At 44.9% G+C, this 22,176-nt stretch overlaps 1 long non-coding RNA gene across 1 annotated transcript; it reads left to right on the top strand.

Moving 5' to 3' along the window:
• The first annotated feature begins 121 nt into the window (after positions 1–121).
• Positions 122–21,656, top strand: LOC140247762 (uncharacterized). The gene is made up of 2 exons (XR_011902770.1): positions 122–247; positions 21,297–21,656. It is a non-coding gene; the product is annotated as an uncharacterized lncRNA (long non-coding RNA).
• Positions 21,657–22,176: the final 520 nt, after the last annotated feature.

The raw sequence follows: 22,176 nt of genomic DNA, 5'->3' as shown, positions 1-22,176 counted from the left end.
GGCGGCGGGGAAGGAGCGGAGCGGAGAGGAGAGACCGCCCCGGGGCCGGCGGGGGCGCGGGGAGGGAACGTGGGACGGGGGCGTGGGAGGGGAGCGTGGGACGGCCCCACGTGGCGGCACCCCAAAAGCTCTCTGCGCCGCGGGAGCGGCGGGACCGTCCCGCCCGCCTGCTGCAGGCTGAGCTGCACGCCGGGTTTGTGTGGGGTTGGAGGTGTACTGAGACGGGACCGCGTTACTTTCATCGCAGGTAAAGCAGCCGCTCGCTGCCAGCAGCTCGTTTGTGCTCGCGTGCTGTGCGCGTACCCACGGGTGCACGTGCTCCCACCCGACGGGGCGGCGGGACGGGGCGGCCCGCGTGTGCTCCTGCTGCGTGGTGCCCGCGGGTAGAGGTAACACAGCGGCCTCTCACGCTTCAGGGTTTGGTTGCGCCTTCTGGCCATAACTCCTCGCTTTTTGGTTGGGTTTTGCGTGGTGACACTTCCTCTACTCGGCCAAACTTCGGGGGGTGGTGGCGGGGCGGCTGAACAACGTGCCGCAGTTGGCAGTTACCCTGACAATTAGAGTGACGCCTTTCGTTTCTGATCGCTATTGTTACTCTCAGATGGGGCTGCTTTGGGGGTAAGTCCGTTCCCCAGAGCCGAGCAGAGGCTCTCACTGCTGTAGTGGCCCCACCGAGCACCAACTGCTCGCTTCAGACAGAGCAGAATTCGCTCAGGAGGAAAAAAGTGCAGGAGTAATTTTGATCACGTGCAAATTCAACGTGCTCTGTGGCAACCTACGTAAGAAGCTGTGGGAGAGCAGCACCGTGCTCACATACAAAGTAACAAGTCTCTTCTTCCCCTTCCAATGCAGTCTGGCAAACTTTGCAGGGCCAGTGGAAAACAAGCGAACGGCAATAGAAAAACCCTTACAAATCAGATTGTGGCTTATTCTTTCCAACAATAATCAGCTCTGATGAAGGCCCCCTTATCTCCTTTTGGAAATAGCCACCCAACTGCCATACTATAGGAAGCATAGGAAGCAATGCCATGGCTTGATTGCTGGAGCACTAATGAGGACCCTTGTTATTTCATGGAGAAGAGTACAGTGGCATTTGCAGCAAACAAGAATGTCCACAGTGCAACTAACAGCACTGCCTGTGCAGCACCACTTTTGCAGGGAAGATCCCAATGTAATCAAGTAATTAAGGCTGCCACCCAAAGAAACATTAGCAAGAGTCAGTGGCTCTGTGTCCAGGTGGATGCTGGTCATGAGTGGGGGACCAGGTCCAGGGCTCTCTCCTATGAAGAAAGGCTGAGGGAGTTGGGCTTGTTCAGCCAGGAGAAGATAAGGCTCTGGGGAGACTTCATTGTGACCTTCCAGTACTTCCAGACCAACGTTTTATATGGTCTGATTGTGAAAGGATAAGGAGGAATGGCTTTAGACTAAAAGGGGAGAGATGTATGTAAGAAAGAGATGAGAGATGAGAGATGGCTGTAAGAAATTCTTTACTCAGTGTGATGGGATACTGGAACGGGTTGCCAAGACAAGCTGTAGATTACCCAACTCTGCAAGCATTTAAGGCCAGGTTGGATGGGGCCCTGGGCACCCTGGCTTGTTGGGTGACAACCCTGTCCATTGCAGAGGAGTTGGAACTACATAATCGTTAAGTTTCCTTCCAACCTAAGCCATTCTGTGATTCTATGAAACTAGTTTAATGAGCAGTGTCAATCCTTGAATGTTCAAACTTTTCAAGTGCTGTACTTTGCAGCTTGCACAACCTGGTGACACCTTTCCTGGATAGGACATACAGATGCCACATAATATATGAACTGCATGCTAGAAGGCACTATGGTCCTTCAGCATGGAGCCACATACCCATAGAATATCCTCAATTGGAAGAGACACACGGGGATCTTCAAGTCAAACTCCTGGTTCCAACACGACCACCCAAAATCAAACCCTACATTTGAGAGCGTTGTCCTTAAACTACTGTAGCTTGGGGTCATGACCTCTGCCCTAGGGAGCCTTTTCCAATGGCAGCAGTGGGAGACAGAGATCTGGTGATTTCCAGTGCTTCTTAAGCTATTATCTCATGCTTCAGGGAAATCCAGCAGCCAAATTGCCTCCATGATTTCTTCACACTATCCTGGACAATTCCTGGTTTGCTGGTGCTCAGTCTAGCAGTCCATTCCCAGAACTAGAGGCTAGGATTTTTCTCACTCATCCCTGAAGGCTAGAAATGAAAGCTTTGGGAATAAGTTATGGCACAAGTATCCAATCTTTTGCCTTGCCTGGGCCACAGTGAATGGAGAGGAATTGTCTTTGGACTGCATATACATAGGTTTTAGTGAAAGTAACATGTCCTATTTATTTCCATGGAAAGGATAGTAAAGACAAAGAGCACAAAAACACCATTTAATAAGAGCAAATTCTCAGCTACAAAACACTATTTCTTTCAACACAGTCACCACCATTAACTGTGCATTTTTACCATCAGTGAACGAGAGTCTGAATGACATGCTTCTAAAAATCGGTTCTAACAGAGATGGCCCACTGTCACTGTTCCTACTGCTGAAACACACCACCCTTTGCCTCACTGTTGGCCTCTAAAACATTCAGCAGGTGTCGATAAATCTCAGTGGGTGCAATTTTTTCCACTTGGGGGGATTCAGTGGTACACCTTTGCTCCATCTGTTCTTCCATGTCAGACACCATTTTGTTAGACTGCCCCTCTGCTGCCGTCTGTCACACAGCAACAACATGGAATGAAATATTGGTGGGAAGGTGCTCTCCATGCTCTGGTTTCAGCTCAGTCAGGTTTAATAGCACACAGATAATGTTCAGGTGATGCTGAGAGGCCAGGCCACGCCACTTGGCTGAGCAGAGCTTCCGTGGTGATAGTGCAGGGCAGGGGGTGGACCACATTGTGAGCTATGCCAGGCTGCATGTGACCCATGGGCCGCAGATTGAACATGCCTGAGTTATGGTTTAGATGCAAAAATAAATCTAAGTTCACTCTCCAGTTTCTTGTTGCTCAGGAGTGTCTGTAGCTCTGTACTGAGCAGACTGGGAGGTAAAATACCCTTGTCATGTAATAGTACAATCTGACATAGGGAGAGGGCTGTAGACAGGCTAGCAATGCTGTCAGAGTTTGAGGCTAATGAAACCTCTAATGTGTGCCCTCTGTGTGGAACCACTCATCTCAAACACATCTCCCCTCTGCTTCAGTGGCCAGGTAACACTGGGTCCTGCACCAGAAGAAGCAAGTATTGCTTTCCTGCTTTTATACATAATCTAGTGGATTTACTCCATCTAACTGTCCTCTTTTAAAAGGCTCAGCTTCCTTACTCAGCTCGTGGCAGTTTATTACTGTTTCCAGTGTGCTCCCAAAACCTTACAGCTTCTTCCTCAGCATATCTGTGCTTCAAGAAAAGCTCCTTAAACTTTAGTATTCCTGTCTATTTCCATCAAGTCGATGCATCAAAAACTCAGTAGGTATCCACCGGTGCTAATAAAACAACTCATGAGACAGCAGCGTTCTTGCAATAGCTCTGCAATAATCTCAACTGGAATTTGTAATCCATACGCAGTTTCCTTAGACCCTTGCAGCAGGCTCGTTCAACATGGCATTTCTGAAAGCTGCTAAGCAAAGGATGCGTAGGGCTTTTGGAGGGATGGTACTGCTTTACGTCTTCTGGAGGAAGGCAAGAAAATACCGGCTCTCAGTATGTTACCATCCAAATAAAAGCTACTTTAGATCATTAGATCATCTTCTGCTTTGCACTGATGAACCTTCCTTTTCCCGCCTACATGGAATTACGTATCTGGTCTTGATCCAAGGGCCCTCATGCCTCTGCAGTCCATACTGCTCACAACAGCACTCTTTCTATAAAACTAATGTAACATAGGAAAAAAGCAGTGTCTCTGAGTTCTGTTTTGAAAGCATAACATGCCTCAAGCTGAAGAGTAAGTCCCACAGTTTTAGACACTAAATCAGCATGAGTTTTGCTTCAGCAAGCACTATGGAGCCTTCCCAAAGCATATGGAAATGACACAGCTCTGTGTGTGTGTGTGTGTGTGAGCTTGTTTACATCAGGCAGTCATTTCTTTTCTCTGAAATTGTGTTTCTCTTTTTACATCTCTGGCACTCCATGCCACCTCAGCATGAATGAAGCACTAGGAGGTTGAGCTGCCCTGGAAGCCAGATATGCCAGATGGTGGCACAATGTGCACCAGGAGGTGTTGGAGCAAAAAATTCCCCATTTTTATAAAGTCCTTGCTACAAAGGGGCTATTTATAGTGTTATTCTAATAAGGAGCCAAAACAGAGCAGCCTTTTATTAGAACTCGCAATAGAGGGCATTGCACTGAGGCCTCCCCATGCATAAATACCATTTACTTATTGTGCAAAAGTTGGCCCAGAGAGCTGAAAATTCAGCTTGTATTTAGCAAAGAACTCATTTAGGTAGGAATGTTTTAAGGAGTTTAAGCAGTACTGGCAGAACTCAATTAATTCCATGTGTGACAATATCATCTATCCCTAATTAGTTAGGAACTCAGAAATAAGAATGAACAAAAAATATATATATTAATAAAATTCAAAGATCCCCATTTTGTCCCGAGACTCTGCATCAAACTTGGAAGTTCTGAGTGTTGGAGAATGTTTATTTAAAACAGTCTTTCCCTGACAGTTCAGAGCCTAAATAAGAGCAATAGTTAAAGAAATGATAATTAACAATCATAATAATAATAACAATGCCCTTCTCTTCTAGGTGGGTGTAAGCAAGCAGGAGAAAAGAAGTCTTAGTTTGCTTTGCTGTTTTCTGTCTGTGGGAGCTGGGGCAGCTCCAGATGAGGGAAGTGGGGACACGTTCGCAGTGCACCCCACTCAGCCTCAAGAGGGAATATCTCCCTCAGACAACCCAGTGATGAAATCCCGGGACAGGCAGCTTTCCCTCCCTCGCAGGGACGCCGGGGCCCGGCCTCGGAACCTGCCCTGCTTGGGGCTTCCCCGAGAAAGCTGCTGCAAGTCGCCCCCTGAGGGCCGCTGGCAGTAGCGGCATCAGGCCGCCGAGGGGCGCCATGGCACCGCAGGACGAGCGCTGCCCCCGGCTCGGGCCCGCCTTCGCCTCCACAGAGTTGGGGGGACCCTGCCCGGGCCGCCGCGAACTCGGGGCTATGATCTGTGGCGTTGCAATAGCCACAGGATTCCTTCAAGCCTGAACGTGCGTTAAGCATTAGTATGAGCCGTCAGCCGCTAGGGCAATAGAGGGAGCACGACGTGCATACAGAGGGACGATGAAGGGTGGAAAGATTCAGTCTCCTTTACATGTAATTATTAGGAAGGTAAAGGCTTTCTCTGGCGGTAGGGCCAATTGCATAGCACTGACAGGAAATTACACTGTAAATCCTCGCTTTTGTCTGAAACCGCACTCTCTGCATGCCGGTATTGAAAGGCACATCTGTGCCCATTAGCTGTGCTCATATAGAAGTCAGAGAGACAGGTATAGAGTGATTGCTGACTTCAGAATGACCTGCGCTTTTGTTGCCATTTAAAACAAAGGGAAATCAGTTGCAGCCAAGACCTTTGGTATGGAAAAAGTATCCTCAGGAGGAGAGTGGAGCCTCTCGAAGCCTCACTGCAGGCTGTGCTGACATCCATGAGGTGCGTGGGAGACCTGAAACCTTGGATGCAGGAGCAAACCCAGCATAAAGCCATGTGCCCTGCTGTGACCTGTCCCAAAGGTCTGCTACCTATACAGCCTTGGAGGGCTTGAAATGTTTGCAAATGATGTTAAAAAAAAGAGACGTTTTTAATATTTGAGTTGTTATTAGTTTAAACTGGCCAATTGCAGTTGTACTTCTCACAGAGCCAAAGAGGTCAGAATGGTTTATTTCCCCAGAGATAGCACGGTACAGGACTGTTTTATAAAATACATATACTAGTCAGTGCGTGGGCAAAAACATTACATTTGAGGGTTGTTAGAGGATAATTTGTGTCCTTTGGAAAGGAACGGTTAAGTACCAGTTGTCCTCTTGCTTCTACTAACCAGAAAAGATAAGTGTCTGGTATTTTCTTGTTAAGGTCTTTATGCAACACCAGTAATAAATAACAGAATCACAGAGTCTTTAAGGCTGGAAATGACCTCTGATATCATCCAGTCCAGCCACCAACCCATCCCCACCATGCCTGCTAACCATGTCCCTCAGTGCCACGCTCACATATTTCTTGAACACCTTCTGGGACAGTGACTCCACCCCTTCCCTGGGCAGCCCATTCCAATGTCTTACTGCTCTTTCTGAGAAGAAATTTTTCCTAATACCCAACCTAAACTTCCCCCAGTGCAACTTGAGGTCATTCCCTCTCTTCCTGTCATGGCTATCTGGGAGAAGAGGCCAGCCCCATCTTGCAACAACCTCCACTCTGGTTGCTGTAGAGAGCGATAAGGTCTCCCTGAACCTCCTCTTCTCTTGGCTGAACAATCCCAGTCCCTCAGCCACTCTCCATAAAACTTGTTTTCCAGATTCTTCACAGCTTCACTGCCCTCCTCTGGACGCGGTCCCAGGCCTCAGTGTCTTTCTTGTAGTGAAATAATAAGCTTATGTCTTCTTGTTTCTATTTTGCAGCTACATAACATATCCTCAGGTTACTTCAGTGTCTTTCATACAGATGTTTACAGGGATAAACCTAATTAAAGAACAGGTATTTAACTGGCTTGTCTTCATTTGGCAGTCAACATGTGCACAGAGCAAAGGTTGCCAACAGCCTAAGGTGCACTCTGTGCAGAATCCCTTCCCTTATACTTCAAATAAATGGCAGCATATGATGAAACCCTTTCAGCGTGTTGCTAACTTGATGCTTTGAGTTTTGTGCCGATGCTGTTGCTATGCTGATTTGAGACAGGAAAATAGTCTTTACAGCATTTACTGAAACCAGCGTTCATCAGTGGAAAAGGGAAACAGTGGGAAAAAATCCAGATGTCAATCCGGTAGAAAAAAAGAGAAAAAAAAAAAACAAATTCTTCTGCTCTGACATCCTGTTTCCCTGCATGTGTGCATAGCTCTCCCAGTGCCCTTGAAAATATTTGCATATGCCAACACCCCACTGAATGCAACAGCGGGTGGCAAAAAGGCTGAGGTTTTCTCACTACTTCTCACTAGCAGCAGCAGTGTTCCCCTGCCAGCACCCTGCAGCTTCCCTGACACCAGGCGTTGCTGGGGCAAAGTCCTTCTTCCACCTATTGCAGGAAGCCACAAACCTGAAGCCACGCATAGAAGTAGCAGTGAAGCTGGTGTCTGCTGCCACCCGCCATCTGTAGACACCGTAAATCTGTCTAGTCGGTTTTCTTCTAGACATCCCCAGGAGAGATGAGTTTGCTTATCCCATTAGGCCTCTTGAATGCCAGTCACATGCCAAAGAGAGAAATCCCAAGAGAACAGCACATATGACTGTCTGAGGAGGTGCAATGACTTAAATTGTGCAGGCTGCAAGCAATACTGTAAGTGTTAAGACAAGGAGTGACTGACATTATATTCCCTCTAGGATGGAACAGGAGCGGCGTGGCAGTCATGCTTGCAAAGCAGCACAACTTTCTCCATCTATAGCAAATCACAGATATCCTGAGTTAGAAGGGATGTACGAGGATCATCAAGTGCAACTCCTGACTCCACACAGGACCACACAAAAATCAGACCATATGTCTGAGAGTGTTGTCCAGATGTTTCTTGAACACCAGCAAGCTTAGTGCCACAGCATGTTCTGGGGTGCCTGTTGCAGTGCCCAGCCACACAGTGTGAAAGAAACCTCAAACTCACCAAAACTCTTACTTGTAGAAAAGTAACAATACCGACAGTATTTTCCAGCAAACATCAAGAAAAAGAGTGTCTTTAAATTTTTCTTTAGTAAACCAGAGTTTTTGGTTGATCCTAGTGTTTTCCTCAAACTCATCGCATAGGACTGTTCTTACTATATTTGTAAGTACTGGTTGCCATTATCCAAACAGTTATCACTAGAAAATTGAGTTGTGATGCTTCACTTCACTTTATTCACAGAGAATCCTGGCTCTTCTTTGCCAGTTTGAAGCATGGATTCAGAAGACAAGAAACCCCTGCTTCTGAGAAGCTTTTCCCTGACAGCCAGGCCGTGATGAAGCTGAGGTTGGCAACAGTCACCCCAGCCACTCCACCCATCTACCTGCGCATGTATGGTGACTCAACTTCTAATGACATAGTCACACATTCATTTTTCCACTGAACCTGTCCCCTTTGACAGCTTGCAATGAATGAAAGATTTGATCGGTGTTTATTTTTATCTTGTCTTTTTTCTTTGAGTTCTACTTTTGGGGCAACTGTCAATACCATATTTAGCCACTTTGAAAAACTTGGCACACAAAGATCTTCAGAACTGCGGCTAAGCAAAAGTGTAGTTCTTAGTAGAGGATAATTCTGCTTTATACTTCTAATTGTGCTAATGGAGGGACCCAGTAGCATTTTTCAGGAGACCTACGCAGGCTTGAGATGCAGTGCTGATATTTTAAGTTCAGAGGAATGAGGGAGCTCTTCTACAGCACTATGTTGTCATTTTTTCCCCATACAGACTACCATCCTGCTCCATCCTGAAAAGGAATTCTATTTGAAAGATTGCAAATGAAACATTTAGTGATACAGCTGGCCACAGGCCCAAGAGACACAGGGACAATACAGGCTGAGTCGACAACTGCTGGCTTAACAAGGCACAGGTGTGTAGGTGAATTACAAAACCAAATTTTTACAGTGCTTCCTTGTTCTTTGAACATTTGACCTTCAAATCATTTTCCCCCTTTCCTTCACTGTTGTCCTCTCTGACATCAGAAGTTTGATCTCCTTGCGCTTCTCTCCTTCCAGTCTTTCCCATGCTGTCAAGTTTGACAAGAGGCTGGCAGAGGGCTTGAGCAGAGTCAAGCTCCTGCTTATGGATCTACCCCAGCAGTTTCCACTGTCAGATGGGAGGGCAGTGTTTCAGCCACAGAGGACTGCATCATTCTTTAGCACTGACCAGGTTCATTTCTTTCTCTGGCACAAAATGCGAGCAAGCATGCTGGTTTTCTAACAGGCACAAGTGCCTGCAGTCCATGTGTGCCCAGCTGTGTAACCTTCAGGTGAGCTTCACGCCATACTTGATATTGGCAGATGCCTGGAATGCACTGCAGATGAATAGAAAGGAAACAGCTCTTGAGTGCACTTGTACGTAGGTCTACAGGACACTGAAGGGGACTCCAGTTGCTTAGTGGTTTGTTTTTGTCATGCAGTAAAGGAAAGTAGAAAGTGATGTTAAGAAAATATTTGTGATATTCATCATTAAAAAAAAATAAAATACTGGGAGACTTTATAACTAACCCTTCTATTGATTCATATTCACATCTAGCAGTGATTTTCTGTGAGCCTGCCCATCCCATCTCCCTTCCCCCAGGTTACTGTTCCCTGGTTACCACAGGGGGAATATGCCTCGAATGAAGATCACTATTTATAAGCTATTGGTGGTTATTTTAACACAAGGCCCACAGACAAGACCAAGACTCCATTGTTTCTGGTGATACAACCATACAGATGTCATGAGTCCCTACTACAGGGCTGGCACAAAAATGAGACAGCAGATCACAGAAGTCTTTGAAATATTACCCCAACCTGCTTGTTCAGGGTTCAGTTAAGCCAGCAGTGTTCCCCAGAGAGTGGCATTACTAAAACCTCTTGGTGAGCTAATACCACAGGCTAGAAGAGAAGAATAATATTTCAAATAAGTGGACTGGCAGAGTTCAAAGGGATAATAAGCATTTAAATTCAACATGAAAGACATCTTCCTCTTCAGAGCTTTAGGAAGGAGAGTAGCCAGGCAGATAAACTATTTAAAAGCCCCTTTAATCAAGACCATTAACATAGATTTTTGTCTTAATTAAAAACATTCCCCATTCAATCACATTAAAGAGAAAGTGATACAAAATGTAATTTATTCTTCTATTTGAAATTTTTAGAAGAACAGCAAAAACATTTTCACTTGCAGAGAACCCCGGCTTCATTAAAAGTTATCTTCGAGAAAAAGATTAATTTAGTCTATCTCGCTACTCACATTTCCATTTGGAGTGAACTGCACGCTTGTATTTCTACCTTTGTATAAAGACTACTTTCTTGGCTTAGCACATATTTGAATTCCTGACCGCGAGCAATAAGAAGACAGGCAAATATTTGTTCTCAGAAATGTCCCGGGGTCTCAAAAGAGGCTGAAGTAAACAATGCACTTCAAAGAGGAGTCCCCAGCAAAAAAAAAATGAGGAGGTGCCTACAGTCTGGATGGATTTGTGTCACAAGGGCAGTGTAGACATATATAGAGAGCAAGAGGAAAATGCATGGGACCAGAGAAGCCCTTGAAGATTGACAGTACCAGGAAAACTTCATAAATAAACATGGCATCTACCTGAAAATAAATAGCTCTCAGCGGGATAAGGGTTGCTGTTCACTTCATTTCAGCCAGACTTGCAGACCTGTGTGGTTACAGAGGAAGAGCAGCATATGGGACAGGCGTGAAGCCTGCCTGATCCTCCCACATGGTGCAGTCTGCCAGCTAAGAAATCTAACCCCAGGCAAGGAAAATATCACCATCTGACAGAGTTTTGCCAGCATGAAGCAGCATTTCTCTCAAACTGTGAAGCGGTTCTGTGGGGCAGCCGTGGTGCTGCCAAGGATAGATGTTGTTGTTGTTACTAGATCTGAAGGGGTTATGGAGTCATTTGCTCATCAAGCTCCTGTTTCTCAGGAAGTTTGAGCCAGAGGAGAAATTACCAATCATCCTTGCCCAGCTGATGCTGACTAAACGGACAGATGCAGGCACATGTGGTAATGCCTCAGATACATCATGACAGAGCTACCTTTCAGCTATAGTACAGACACGTGCTGACTCAGCAACACTGCTTTGGCCCTGGGACTGGGTTGGTCCCTTTGGGCAAAGTGCCTTTTGTCAGATTGCAGAAACCTAGAAACAGATTTGGAGATGTCCCGTGTTCTTCATTTTGTCTTGAGCAGCGCAGAGTCAAGGGTCATCTTGTCCTCTCATAATGGCCAAAGTGATCAAATACCCCATTACCTAAACTGAGCAGCAGCAGAATAACCAAGCAATTCTTGCTGAAGTGGAATGGTCCCACACAACCACTAATCTGCCTAACATGGTTCTTCCATACTCCCTTCAGTCAACTAATACTGCTGACTTGTGGTAGTCGTACTAAATTTGTGCTGATTAAAAGACAATCATCCTATCAGAGCAGGAAGATCTGCAGTGTTGGCCTGTGCCGCATAATGAGGCTGCTGCCTGCCAGAGCTCTTCCAAGAGTTGGGCTGCTCCCCAGAGCTCTCTTAAAAATGTTATGTATATATATTGTCCTACAGGTACATGTGAGTACAGAGGAGCATCTGCCTTTTTAAAGGGAAGGAACACCTGCATCATCATCACCTATAAAACTGAAAGTAATTTCAAGGCAGCTCCATCTCCTCATTTTGCCCTTCAGAAATGTGATGACACACTTATTTTTACCAGCCTCTATTTGCCTCATTTCCTAGAAGGGATGGTGCGGGCTGTGAGCAGAACAGAGCTGTGCCAGCTTATGGCAGCAGTCACCCGGCCTACATGCTCCTGTGAGATGTTGTAAGCTTACTAAGCCCTGAGTGCTGCCTCGTTCTGCTTTGTGCATTACAGACAACCTTTCCTTGAATGTAACCTTTCTGGAGATGCAGAAAAGGCAGGATCTGCCTCAGCTGCTTAGGTGAGTCCTAGGCATTAAATCTGTTTCACTCTAAAATCAATTTAAGGATTGTTTGATGGCTTTAGTTAATTAGTCAGGTTTTTATTTGATGCTGCTTACTTTCAAATTCAATAAGAAAAGATTATTTTCAGTATTGTTCCTTTAGATAAGAAGTGTCACCTGCTTTTCCTGATACAGTCATCTCTTATTGAGTAGCCAAGGAGGATTCACTGTTGCCTCTTGAAGCTAAAGAAATGTCAGAGGTATTAAAACATTGACATTTTGCTGCAGTTAGATCTCCGAGATCAGCCAGACAGCTGCCTCAAGGCTAGCTACCAGATTACTCATCTGATTTTGTTACTGTGATATGATATTTTTGCATACAATTACTGTGAGTCACTCCCTCTGGTGTCAGCCTCTACACCAATTCACTTTCCCCATTTGTCATGGTTATAATGGTTTCTACGTGGCCAACACCAACCCAGAGCTACTTTATAATGTTTGTTTCAGTAACTAAGTAAGATTGTCCTAAAATCCTTGTTTTCTTTACAAGTGCAAAATGAGATAGTGCATATGATCTATTCAGCAAATGCTAAGTATAACAGGATTAAATCCTTAGGGTGTAGAAGGTTTGGATAGCTCAGCTGTGTCTGAATACCCTGAATAAATAACTTTCCTTCCATCCACCTCCCTCTCCCAGTCTCATTTTCATTTTATTACAAATCTTTCCAAAAGTACTGAAGAAAAAAAAAAAAACAAAAAAAAATAATAAAAAAAGGAAAATAACTTAGAATCATAGAAACACAAGGTTGGAAAGGACCTACAGATCATCCAGTCCAACCATCCTCCCATTGCAGTTGCTACCACAAGCCACTAAACCAGATCTTGTAGCTCCTCACCCAGATGCCTCTTGAACACCGCCAGGGACAGCAACTCCACCACCTCTCTGGGCAGCCATTCCAGTGCCTGACCGCTCTCTGAGAGAAAAAGGTTTTCCTTATGTCTAGTCTAAACCTCCTCTGGTACAACTTGCAGCCATTTCCTTGGGTTCTGTTTGTTGCCTGGTGCTCTAACGCTGTGCACTCAAGATGCATGTTTTTAATCACCTGCTGTGCCCTTCAGCCTCGTGCCAGTTCCTTTCAGCTTACCATTGCCTCTATTTTTTGATCTTGCCTGACTTTAGATCATGCAACAGCTGAGAGCAGTCTTTCCACCATACAAAGGCAGGTTATTCTTCCTTTTGGCTGGGACAAACTGCAGGATGCCCTGTGTTTATCTGACCAGTTCCAGCAAACTGATTATCTTTTTGGCTATTGAAGAGATTTACTCATTTCCATTTCTTTGTTAAAGGAGGTTACAAAAGATGTGCTGTAAGCAGTACAGCAGTAAGATTTGACTGACAGTGTCATAACTTCTTCCTAACCCATTACCTGACAGGGCAGACAAAGCAGGGCAAAAGAAACCTGAGTAACATTAGGGGACATCTTTCCTCAAGTTGACAGTTTCAAATTGCATTAAATTTTAGGAAAGAATGCCCATTACCACTATCACCTCAGTCTTCAGAGTAGCAAAGCTCTGACCAAGGTACAGCAAGATATTGCCTCCTCACTGACTCCTTTCCTAGTCTTGGTGTTTCCAGTGACATTTATAATGGCTCAGGACATTACAATAAATCAACAACAATCTGAATAGTGAACCCTCCTTGTCAGTATCCCATGCATTTTCCCCCTTTCTTTCACGTGGCAGTAAACACACTGCCTCCCCTTCCAGTCATTCAGGTTCGTTGCATGCACCTGAGCTCCCCTAGGTTGGCCCTGTCTTCCTACCAGATGCTCAGTCACTGTTTCAAGCGGTGACTTCCATTTCCAGTTCTCAACAGTACCACAAGTCTCTCTGAGAGACATTATCTCCAGGAGAAGATGAACCTTTTCCATGCACAGTGGAAGATGGTTTCAATGAAGCCAATCTAATTTTCATGAGGGACAATCCCTTTTTGCTTACCACCCCTGCATTCAAGGCCTTCCTTCAACCAACGTTTGCATTTTCAGGTGTTGCAAGGTGAATGAACAAAGTAGTTGTTTTGTTACTGCGTTAATTTTCCAGAAGATCAATGCCCTGTCACAATTATACAAAGACAAAACCCTAGCAGCAGTTCAAAGCGTACAGCAGGAGCGCTGTGCCACAGAAAGGCAAGGACCTGTCTTTCCAATGGCATCTCTGTCCAAGATCAGAGTAAACCACACATAGTACTATCCTCTGCTGCGGGATTGCTTCCAGCTCTTATGCCTCTGGTTCACTGAGAGAGCTGCCAATGCCACCCAGCCTCAGTGTGCATTTAGAAGTATTCTAGTAATTTATTTTAGCAGCTCTTGTGTACACACATGCACTGCTTCCTTTCAGCCTGCTGCGCCCCTTTTTGCCTTGACTACAGCCAGAGTTATGTTGAGTCACAAATTGTGGCTTACGATTTGTTATTATTTTTAAAGATTCCAGATTCTTACTAGCTGCAAAGCTGGGGTCTGGTAGCAAAAGAGGCCATAGATGTTTCTACTTCTGTGTGAGCTATTTTATTTTATATATATAATATATATATGTATATATACTTGGTGCCAAAGATGCAGATAAGCGTCATATTTACTAGCATGATAATATGGGAAGGAAATGCACTTTTATTCATTTGGATGATTTTCATGTCTTATCTGTCCTTCAAAAGATTTGAAGTCCAATGCACACAGGAGCATGGAACATTTATAGGCTATGGTTTTGTGAGTGTTTGCCTAAGCAAAGAATAGAAGACATTCTCAGGGCTTTTTTCTCTCACCCACTAGAAGCGGCATGCAAAATGTAGTTTCCATGGTCACAGCATAAGTCAAATGGGATGACAGTTTCACTTAAGTACTTTTCCATCCCTCCCTGACCCCCATAATTCCCAACTCTTGTTCTGAGCCTATGCCGAAGGTAGAAGTTATGATTGTTTGTGCCTGAGGTCCCCTGGCTGCCTTTTCTGCTTGGTGCATTTCTACCTTTGTCTTTGTACTTGCAGAACATGGTAGCTCTGAAAAACAGCAAACTGTAAACCCCCTCAGAAGGACTGGTCATCAGCTTCACCTTACTGCTTTGTATGTGGATCAGATAGCTCTGCCTTCAGTAGACCTTGATCTATTTGCTCCTATATTAGGCTTGAGACACAGCCATTGTGCATGAAACTTCAGCCAAGTTTAACAATTCCAGTGAACCACCTCTGTGATTTACAAAACAATACAGTTTAAGAGTAAACCCTTTGGGCAGAAAGAAAACGATGTCAATAGATTAAAGTATACAGGTATGGCTATGAATAAAGCATTTTCCAGCAAGCTTGGAAAGTCACCAAAGCAAATACATGAAGCTATTTACTCCTTTGAGGTACTGTTTAGGTTTCTTCCAGGTGTGCACATGAGTGCTCATTCATGTGGGAGCAGTTATCCTAATTCTGCCCTTCTAGTTCCTACAGTTTTAGGACTCCTACTAGTTTTCCTGTTTTGTTCTTGCTCTGATTACACTACAGTGTGCCCTCCCTGGTTAGTACCAAGCCCGGAGTTTTCTTTATCATGATAAGCAAGAGCTGTCTCAGCTGTGAATGACAGGGTTTGTCATTTTATTTACTCCTTTCTTCAGCTCAAGAAATCTGACAACTACAGGCTGTACCCTCAACTCAAAGGAAAGGTGCTTAGAGTCTCTCCTTAAGAGCCCACTCCCTGCCCCTCATGAGCCCAAAGGCTAGGAAAGCTTGTTTAGTAGGACTGCCGCTACTGTGGATTTCAGCCTACTTTATGACTTACCCTATGATAACTGTAAGCCTGTGCTTTCAGAAGCATCCCAAGCACTTCAACATAACCTGCTTATCCTTTCCTTGCTGGTGCTGTTTGGGCTCCTTGCAGTAGAACCTCCAGAAAACAAGAGTTAGACCACTATGGTTTGGTATTTTTATTTATTTATTTATTTATTTTTTAATATCCCAGTGATACTTACCCAATAGAAATTCTACCAACCAACAGCAGAGTTTATATTTTCACAATTTCTAGATCTAATAGATTAACTGTTTACAAGTCATGTTGTGTACCAATGCTGGCAGCCTCATATTAATTCTCGTTGACAGCCCAGTTGCTCCAGAATGGGCCAGAAAGCTCTAACTGGGTTGTTCTGAGGCAGATGCAGCATTTGTCCATCGTCTTTCCCTGGTAGGAATGCCGATAGAACTTGTTTTGAGAGAAGTCACTTTTCTTCGGGTTCAGTATCTAACTGATACCTGTACGTTCATTGCTAGTCCTTCTGAGGTGATTCCATTTCCATATGGATGTTTTAGATGAAATCCTATTATATGAACTTTATTTCTGTTTTTTTTTGTTTTTATATGAACTTTATTTTGCCTCCTGCAGGTGGTGAGACCCACACATCTCCTGAGCCCTGTAAGCTCAATGCAATTTGTTTATCCCAACCGAGCCATGCCATGTTCAGGGAGGAAAACAAACCACCCAGCTTTCTAACAGCAGGCCACAGCTTCAAGGCTTTGTTATGTATTATTCTTTTCATCAGCAAAAAAGCATGCAGGCAAAAAGCAGAGCCTGACTGATCAAATGCACCTGGTCAGAAATCTCATGATGTGAAGACCTGGCACTGCACACAGTTGGGCACTGTTTGAATTTCCCCATCTATTTTGGGCCAGGCCTGAGAGACAGTCATGTGGTGCAGCGTAAAGTGCCTTGCTGAACCCAGGCCAAAGCTTAAATAGGAGAAACAGGCAAAACTTGTGAAAGCACACTAAGAAAAGAGAAAGATCTTGTCCATTCTCTTTTCCATACGGCATGGAAATGAGGAAATTATCAACAATAAATTAGCTAGAGAGGAACATTTGGGTTAATGTTTCATAAGTTTGCACATCTGGCCAATAACAAGATGTGATTTACTGCAAGCTCTAACTCTATGTATAGATCTCTGTTAAGTGATTAGGGAGAGGAATCTGCCTCCCTGCCCCCCCAGATGCTTCATTTCCTGTTTTAATTTCATAATGGACAGTTTACATTTTCTGCAAACAATAATGGGATCTGTCTTCTCTCCCGACAGCTTGCTCACTGCATTTGGTAGATGAGCCTGAGAGGGAAGCAGCCCTTAGAAGAAGATAGATGGCATAGCCGTGCGTGCAATCTGCTGTGATGGGCATGGCAGCTCTGCAAAGAGCATCTGTCTGCTTTGATGGGAAAGACTTCCTGTTTACTTCTAAGGACAGCAAATTGTTTATAGGAGGATGCTCTTCCATACTAAAGAAAGGGCCTGTGGTCAGATTATTGGCAGCTTAGCCTAGTCCTGAGGTAACCCACAAGAACATGGGGCAGTACTGGCTCTGAGGAGCTGTGGGTGCTGAGGTCTTTCCTCCTTTGAGACCCTTACTGATATCCCAGACCTGTGAGTTTTCTGCTGTCCTCCTGGAGGGGTCAGTGCTCTGGTTCCTTCCCCACTGCTTCCCTTTGGGCCATTCTGTGCCACTAAGGGGCATGACGTTGTATGAGTTACCCAAAAAGTGCTCTTCATCTTCCCAGGGTGGGACGAGGTTCACACCTGGCTGCTTGAGCACATGGAAAAACAATGATAAGTCCAGACACACCCCATGTATGCTCATGTTTACCCCTAAGGAATTGTACAGGATGTGAGTGGGACGTTAAGCAGCCCTGTTTCTTGGGGTGCTAGCATGAGTGTATCAGTAACTGCTTGAACCCACATTTACAGGCTGTAGGAAAGAGATGTGCATAATTCATATACTTTCAATTAAATGGTAGCATCTCACAATGTATTGCATTTATTTTGATTACATTTATCTCCTCATTCTTGTCGACCAACTGAAGCATCACTTTTTTTTTTTTATCCTTTCAGTTACTATCTGAGCATAAACAACACTAATTGGACTTTAGGACAAGATGTGCCAAAGGAGCTGTGCCAGCTCTCCCCACAAAGGTTGCAGTGCCAGAACAGGATGGCCAGGAGCTGCCAGGGGAGACAGGAACTGCCGTGGGATGATCTAAGGAGAGCAGTCTCAGGCACATGAAGATTGCCCAAACCATTTCAGTGTTGCAGGAGAGTTTCTTTCAGGATTAAGTTGTCCGTAGAAAGAGAAGCCTGGAGTTTTTGCTGCTGCATCCATAAGTAATGCATACAGCTGGGAGACAAGGCTGCTGAGATCTACCAAGACACGTTCTTTTTAACTGAATTCACTGCTGACCACACATGGTTTTATGCTGGGACCCATCAGATGCAGTGGGGCAGCAGCTCACCCACATCTTTCAGCATTAAGTAAGCTGAGCTGGGCAGGCATGGGGCACGTTGTACATTTATTTCACACCACCAGTGTAAGCACCAGCAGTGTTCTCCATGCTGGGAAACCAAAGTTGGGTTGGTGGGGAAGGATGGGAGCTGAATATCTTGCAAGTGGATGGAAGTGCTTTGCTGAGAAATAGCATTCTGTCTGCCAGAAGATGGTTTCCCTCCTTCCAGAAAGGTATTTAGCAACCATGGTTTGCTAGCTGCTGCTCTACAGGCCCAATTTTTGTAGGTTTTTTTATTGGTTTCTCTGTTTGTATTTCCTAGCACACACACACACACAAAGGAGAAAAAGCAATTAATACAGCTTCACTGTGGTTTAAGGGTATTTCTCCCGTGAGACCAGGTGGGCAAACCTAGATCTTCGTTATTCATTCTGTTGCCACAACAGTAGTTTGGGTTTGGCAGGTGAGAGGTTATGCTCCTATTAAAAAAGAAGGAGAAAAGCACCCAGCTTGTGCTGCCCTTGTGGTTTATTTCACGCTATATTTTGCAAGATTAATTCCAGCTGTGTTGCTGTGGGAAGAGAACACTTAGTTTGGAGCACCTGATAGGGATTAATAAGCTGGCAGTTTGGCTTTATGGAGAAATGAGACGCTGAATGATAGAATAATTACAGTTGGAAAAGAGCACTAAGATCACCTACTCCAACCCCCAGCCCATCCCCATCACGCCCACTGACCATGTCTCTCAGTGTCACACTGACATGTTTCTTGAACACCTCCAGGGACAGTGACTCCACCTCCTCCCTGGGCAGCCTGTTCTGATATCTCGCTATTCTTTCTGAGAAATTGTTTCTAACACTCAATCCCCTGCTGCTGCTTGAGGCCATGTTCTCTTGTCCTATCACCATCACCTGGGAGAAGAGCCTGACTGGCGAAAAAAAAAAGGATTCCTGAGTTCTTCAATTCATTAGGCTCTGTGATGCTAAGCATCAGGGGGTGAATATCTTTAAACCAAAGAATTTATGCTGTTCTCCTTGCATGCCCAAAAGATTTTGCTGATGGGAGGCAGAGGAGGAGCAGTGTGGGAGTGTGAGCAGCTCTCCATTGCAGAGCAGGGCAATCAGCACATGGAGCAGTAAAATCCACTTGGCTTTTACACATTCCTCCTGTGAGATACTGTGCCAGATACTCTGATGTCTGGTCACTGGAACTATATTCCATATGCACTAAAAACATATAGCTATAAAGAACTAGTATCAACTGCATACACAACAATGCAGTTTTATATGTGTTGTTTTATAATAAACTAAAAAGGCAAATGTTTCTTTAGGTGGTGCTTGGCTGTCAGGGCACCAGCAGCAGACAGTGTGGGTGGCTTGCTGCTCCCTTTCTCCCTGTTGCTTTCCCCTCCTCTTCTGCTGATCACCACAGGCCCTAGAGCCTGGAGCAAAGCCACCCCATATGCTGTATATGCTGCTAACAGTGCACAGGAAAGAGCTGTGATGGTCTGAGCTGCCAAAGGTGTCTGATACCTCAGCTCTGTAGATGTCATGCCTGGCTTCTCACAAAAATGGCAAGGCCACTCTCCTCACCTTCCACCAGGGGCTGAGATGCTCCCATGAATCTGCTCTGGGTGGCTGGAGGAGGACAATAGCTGATCTTCTATTAATTCCCTCATCCCCTGGCATCTCAGGTTGGATATCAGGAAGAAGTTCTTCACCAGGGGGTGGTCGGGCACTGGAGCAGGCTCCACAGGGTAGAGGTCACGGCACCAGCCTTGCTGGAGCTTGCTCAAGAGGTACCTGGACAACACTCTTAGCCATATGGTCTGATTTTTGTGTGGTGCTGTATGCAGCCAGGAGTTGCACTCGGTGATCCATATGGGTCCTTTCCAACTCAGGATATTCTGCAATTATATGGTCTCTCCCAGTAGGTATGGTGACAGCCAGCCCTGGGGCTGAGGGTTGCTGTAGGGTTCTCCTTTAGGGCAAATTGAACATAGGCACGTGGGGATCCCTGTGCTGACCACACAGTGGCTTCACTGAGGTTGGCAAGAGCATGGCTATGGCATCTCACAAGGGCTGGGGCTTGCTTCACCAATGTGCATCTGAACTAGCACTTCCCTGACCCACAGCAGGCTTTGTGCAGCATGGTTGGGCTGCCAGCTATGGCTTCATCTTCCTTCTAAGTTAATAGTTCCTGTGCAACGTCTCTTTTCTGCTCTAGAAAGCATGCCCCCTGAGAAAGAGACTTGATCTTAATGACCTCATGTCCACTCCCATAGATCAGTCATTCGATAATAAAGCAAGAAATGTTTCAGATTTATATCTCTATATCTCGTGCTTCACAGTCCCAGCCAAGTTACACAGGTGTGTTTGGAGACCTTTCAGTGCAGCTGCTCATCCCCTGCACCCCAGAACACTATTTTTTTTTCACAAAGACAGAACTTAAAGGGAATTAATTAACTAGGTTTGCTGGCTAGATAATCAATTTTCCTGGTATAAATTGAGTGCTGATGGAAGAACATCGATCTGTTGCATTTCCCTGTATAGAGATTAAAAATAGATGAATACCCAGCTGGAGAAATTGTGATGAGATCGTATTCCTTCCCAGTACAGAGTTTTGGCAGCCTCAGAAATGGGGTGAATGTTACTGGGATTTCATTTCATAAATGCAGTGGGAAAGTGAAAATGTCCTAATTTAGGGATCTTCGAACAAAAGACAGTGGAAATGTTTCATTCTGAAACAGCTTCTCATTAGACACTGAAAGGCTGGCAAGACCAAGGGCAAAATCTAAGTGAAATGTTTGAACTGTATTTAAAACAAAACCTACTTACAATTATATTTTAGAATACTTTTAAACATCTTTATGTATTTAATGCATTTTCCTCCACAGAGCAGCTCAGAAAGTTGGGGTCTCTCAGCTCCGAGTGCACTGGATACCTTCTCCTCAGCCCTGCAGCCCAGCAAAACCTTTTGCCACATTTGGGCCCCGGTTCAGTCACCAGCAGCATGCCATGGTTCATGCTGCTCTGCCTTGGTCTGACCAAGGTTCCATTGCTGCAAAGTGAGGCAGAGCGTTCCCTCCTGAGGGCCCAAAGATGACTGGCACGTACAACTCGGCCGCGTGTTTCCCTTACGTATGTGTTCGTGGAAGTTTATATACATGTTAAGGAGGTCCTGTGCCTCTGAAGTCACTGATCTGACTACAAATTGCTCAGACTCCATGATGTATTTTTTCATCTTATTTATTGCAGGCATGAATACAGGAACAGGTAAACAGCTGAGCCGTAAAAGTTTCTCTCCAGGCACGTTTTCAACAAAACGCCATCACACACTGTCTGGTGATACATGCTGCTACCCAGATGGAACAAAACCAGGTGAGCAATCTTTCCTTAAAGCTGCTGCCCACCAGCCCAGGCTGCAGCTGCCAGAGAAGCCTTCTCCTTCCCTCATTCCCTCTCTTCCTTCTCCTCCCCGTGGGTTCTTTTACGGCGCTTAACTTTACAAAACACAGTTGTGAGGCTGATCTTACATGCAATTACAGATCAGCACCAGTATATTTATTGCAAACTCCTTAAACATCAGGACATCAAAATTAAAAAAAATAATAATAATAAAGAAAAGAAAAAAGAAAGGAAAAGGAGAAAACAATATTCTGTTGCATAATTACGAGTAGGTTTTTGTAGCCAATGAACCAGAAATGTATTCAGAAGAATAAACAGAAAAAAAAAAAAGGAAAGAAAAACAAAGGATACTCATAAACAGTTCAAACAAAACATGGTGCTGCCTCCGATGAAACATTTCCCTGCATTGCCAGCTCTGTTTCATGAGCACATTGGGTCCTTTTGCAAGAGAGATGTGAAGCCACAAGCTGAAACTTCCCAGGAGTTAATTTTCAAACATTGCACTTCCAGGGGCTGAGTACATTTGAATGTGAGAGATCTGCACACAGTGTGGGATCCGATTGAGACTGGGGATCTCAAACAGTATTTCCTAGGAAAACCTGGTTATTTCCTTTAAAACCAAATAGAGAAAACACCTGAACCACACCAAAATGAGCCACGATTGGTTGGCTTCTATAAGAGACTGCAATATGAGAAAATATTTAACTCCTTGTATAGCTGCTGAATTGGC

Source organism: Excalfactoria chinensis, chromosome 2 (genome assembly GCF_039878825.1).
Source record: "Excalfactoria chinensis isolate bCotChi1 chromosome 2, bCotChi1.hap2, whole genome shotgun sequence".
Lineage (NCBI taxonomy): Eukaryota > Metazoa > Chordata > Aves > Galliformes > Phasianidae > Excalfactoria > Excalfactoria chinensis.
This window is presented reverse-complemented; position numbering and strand designations above follow the sequence as displayed.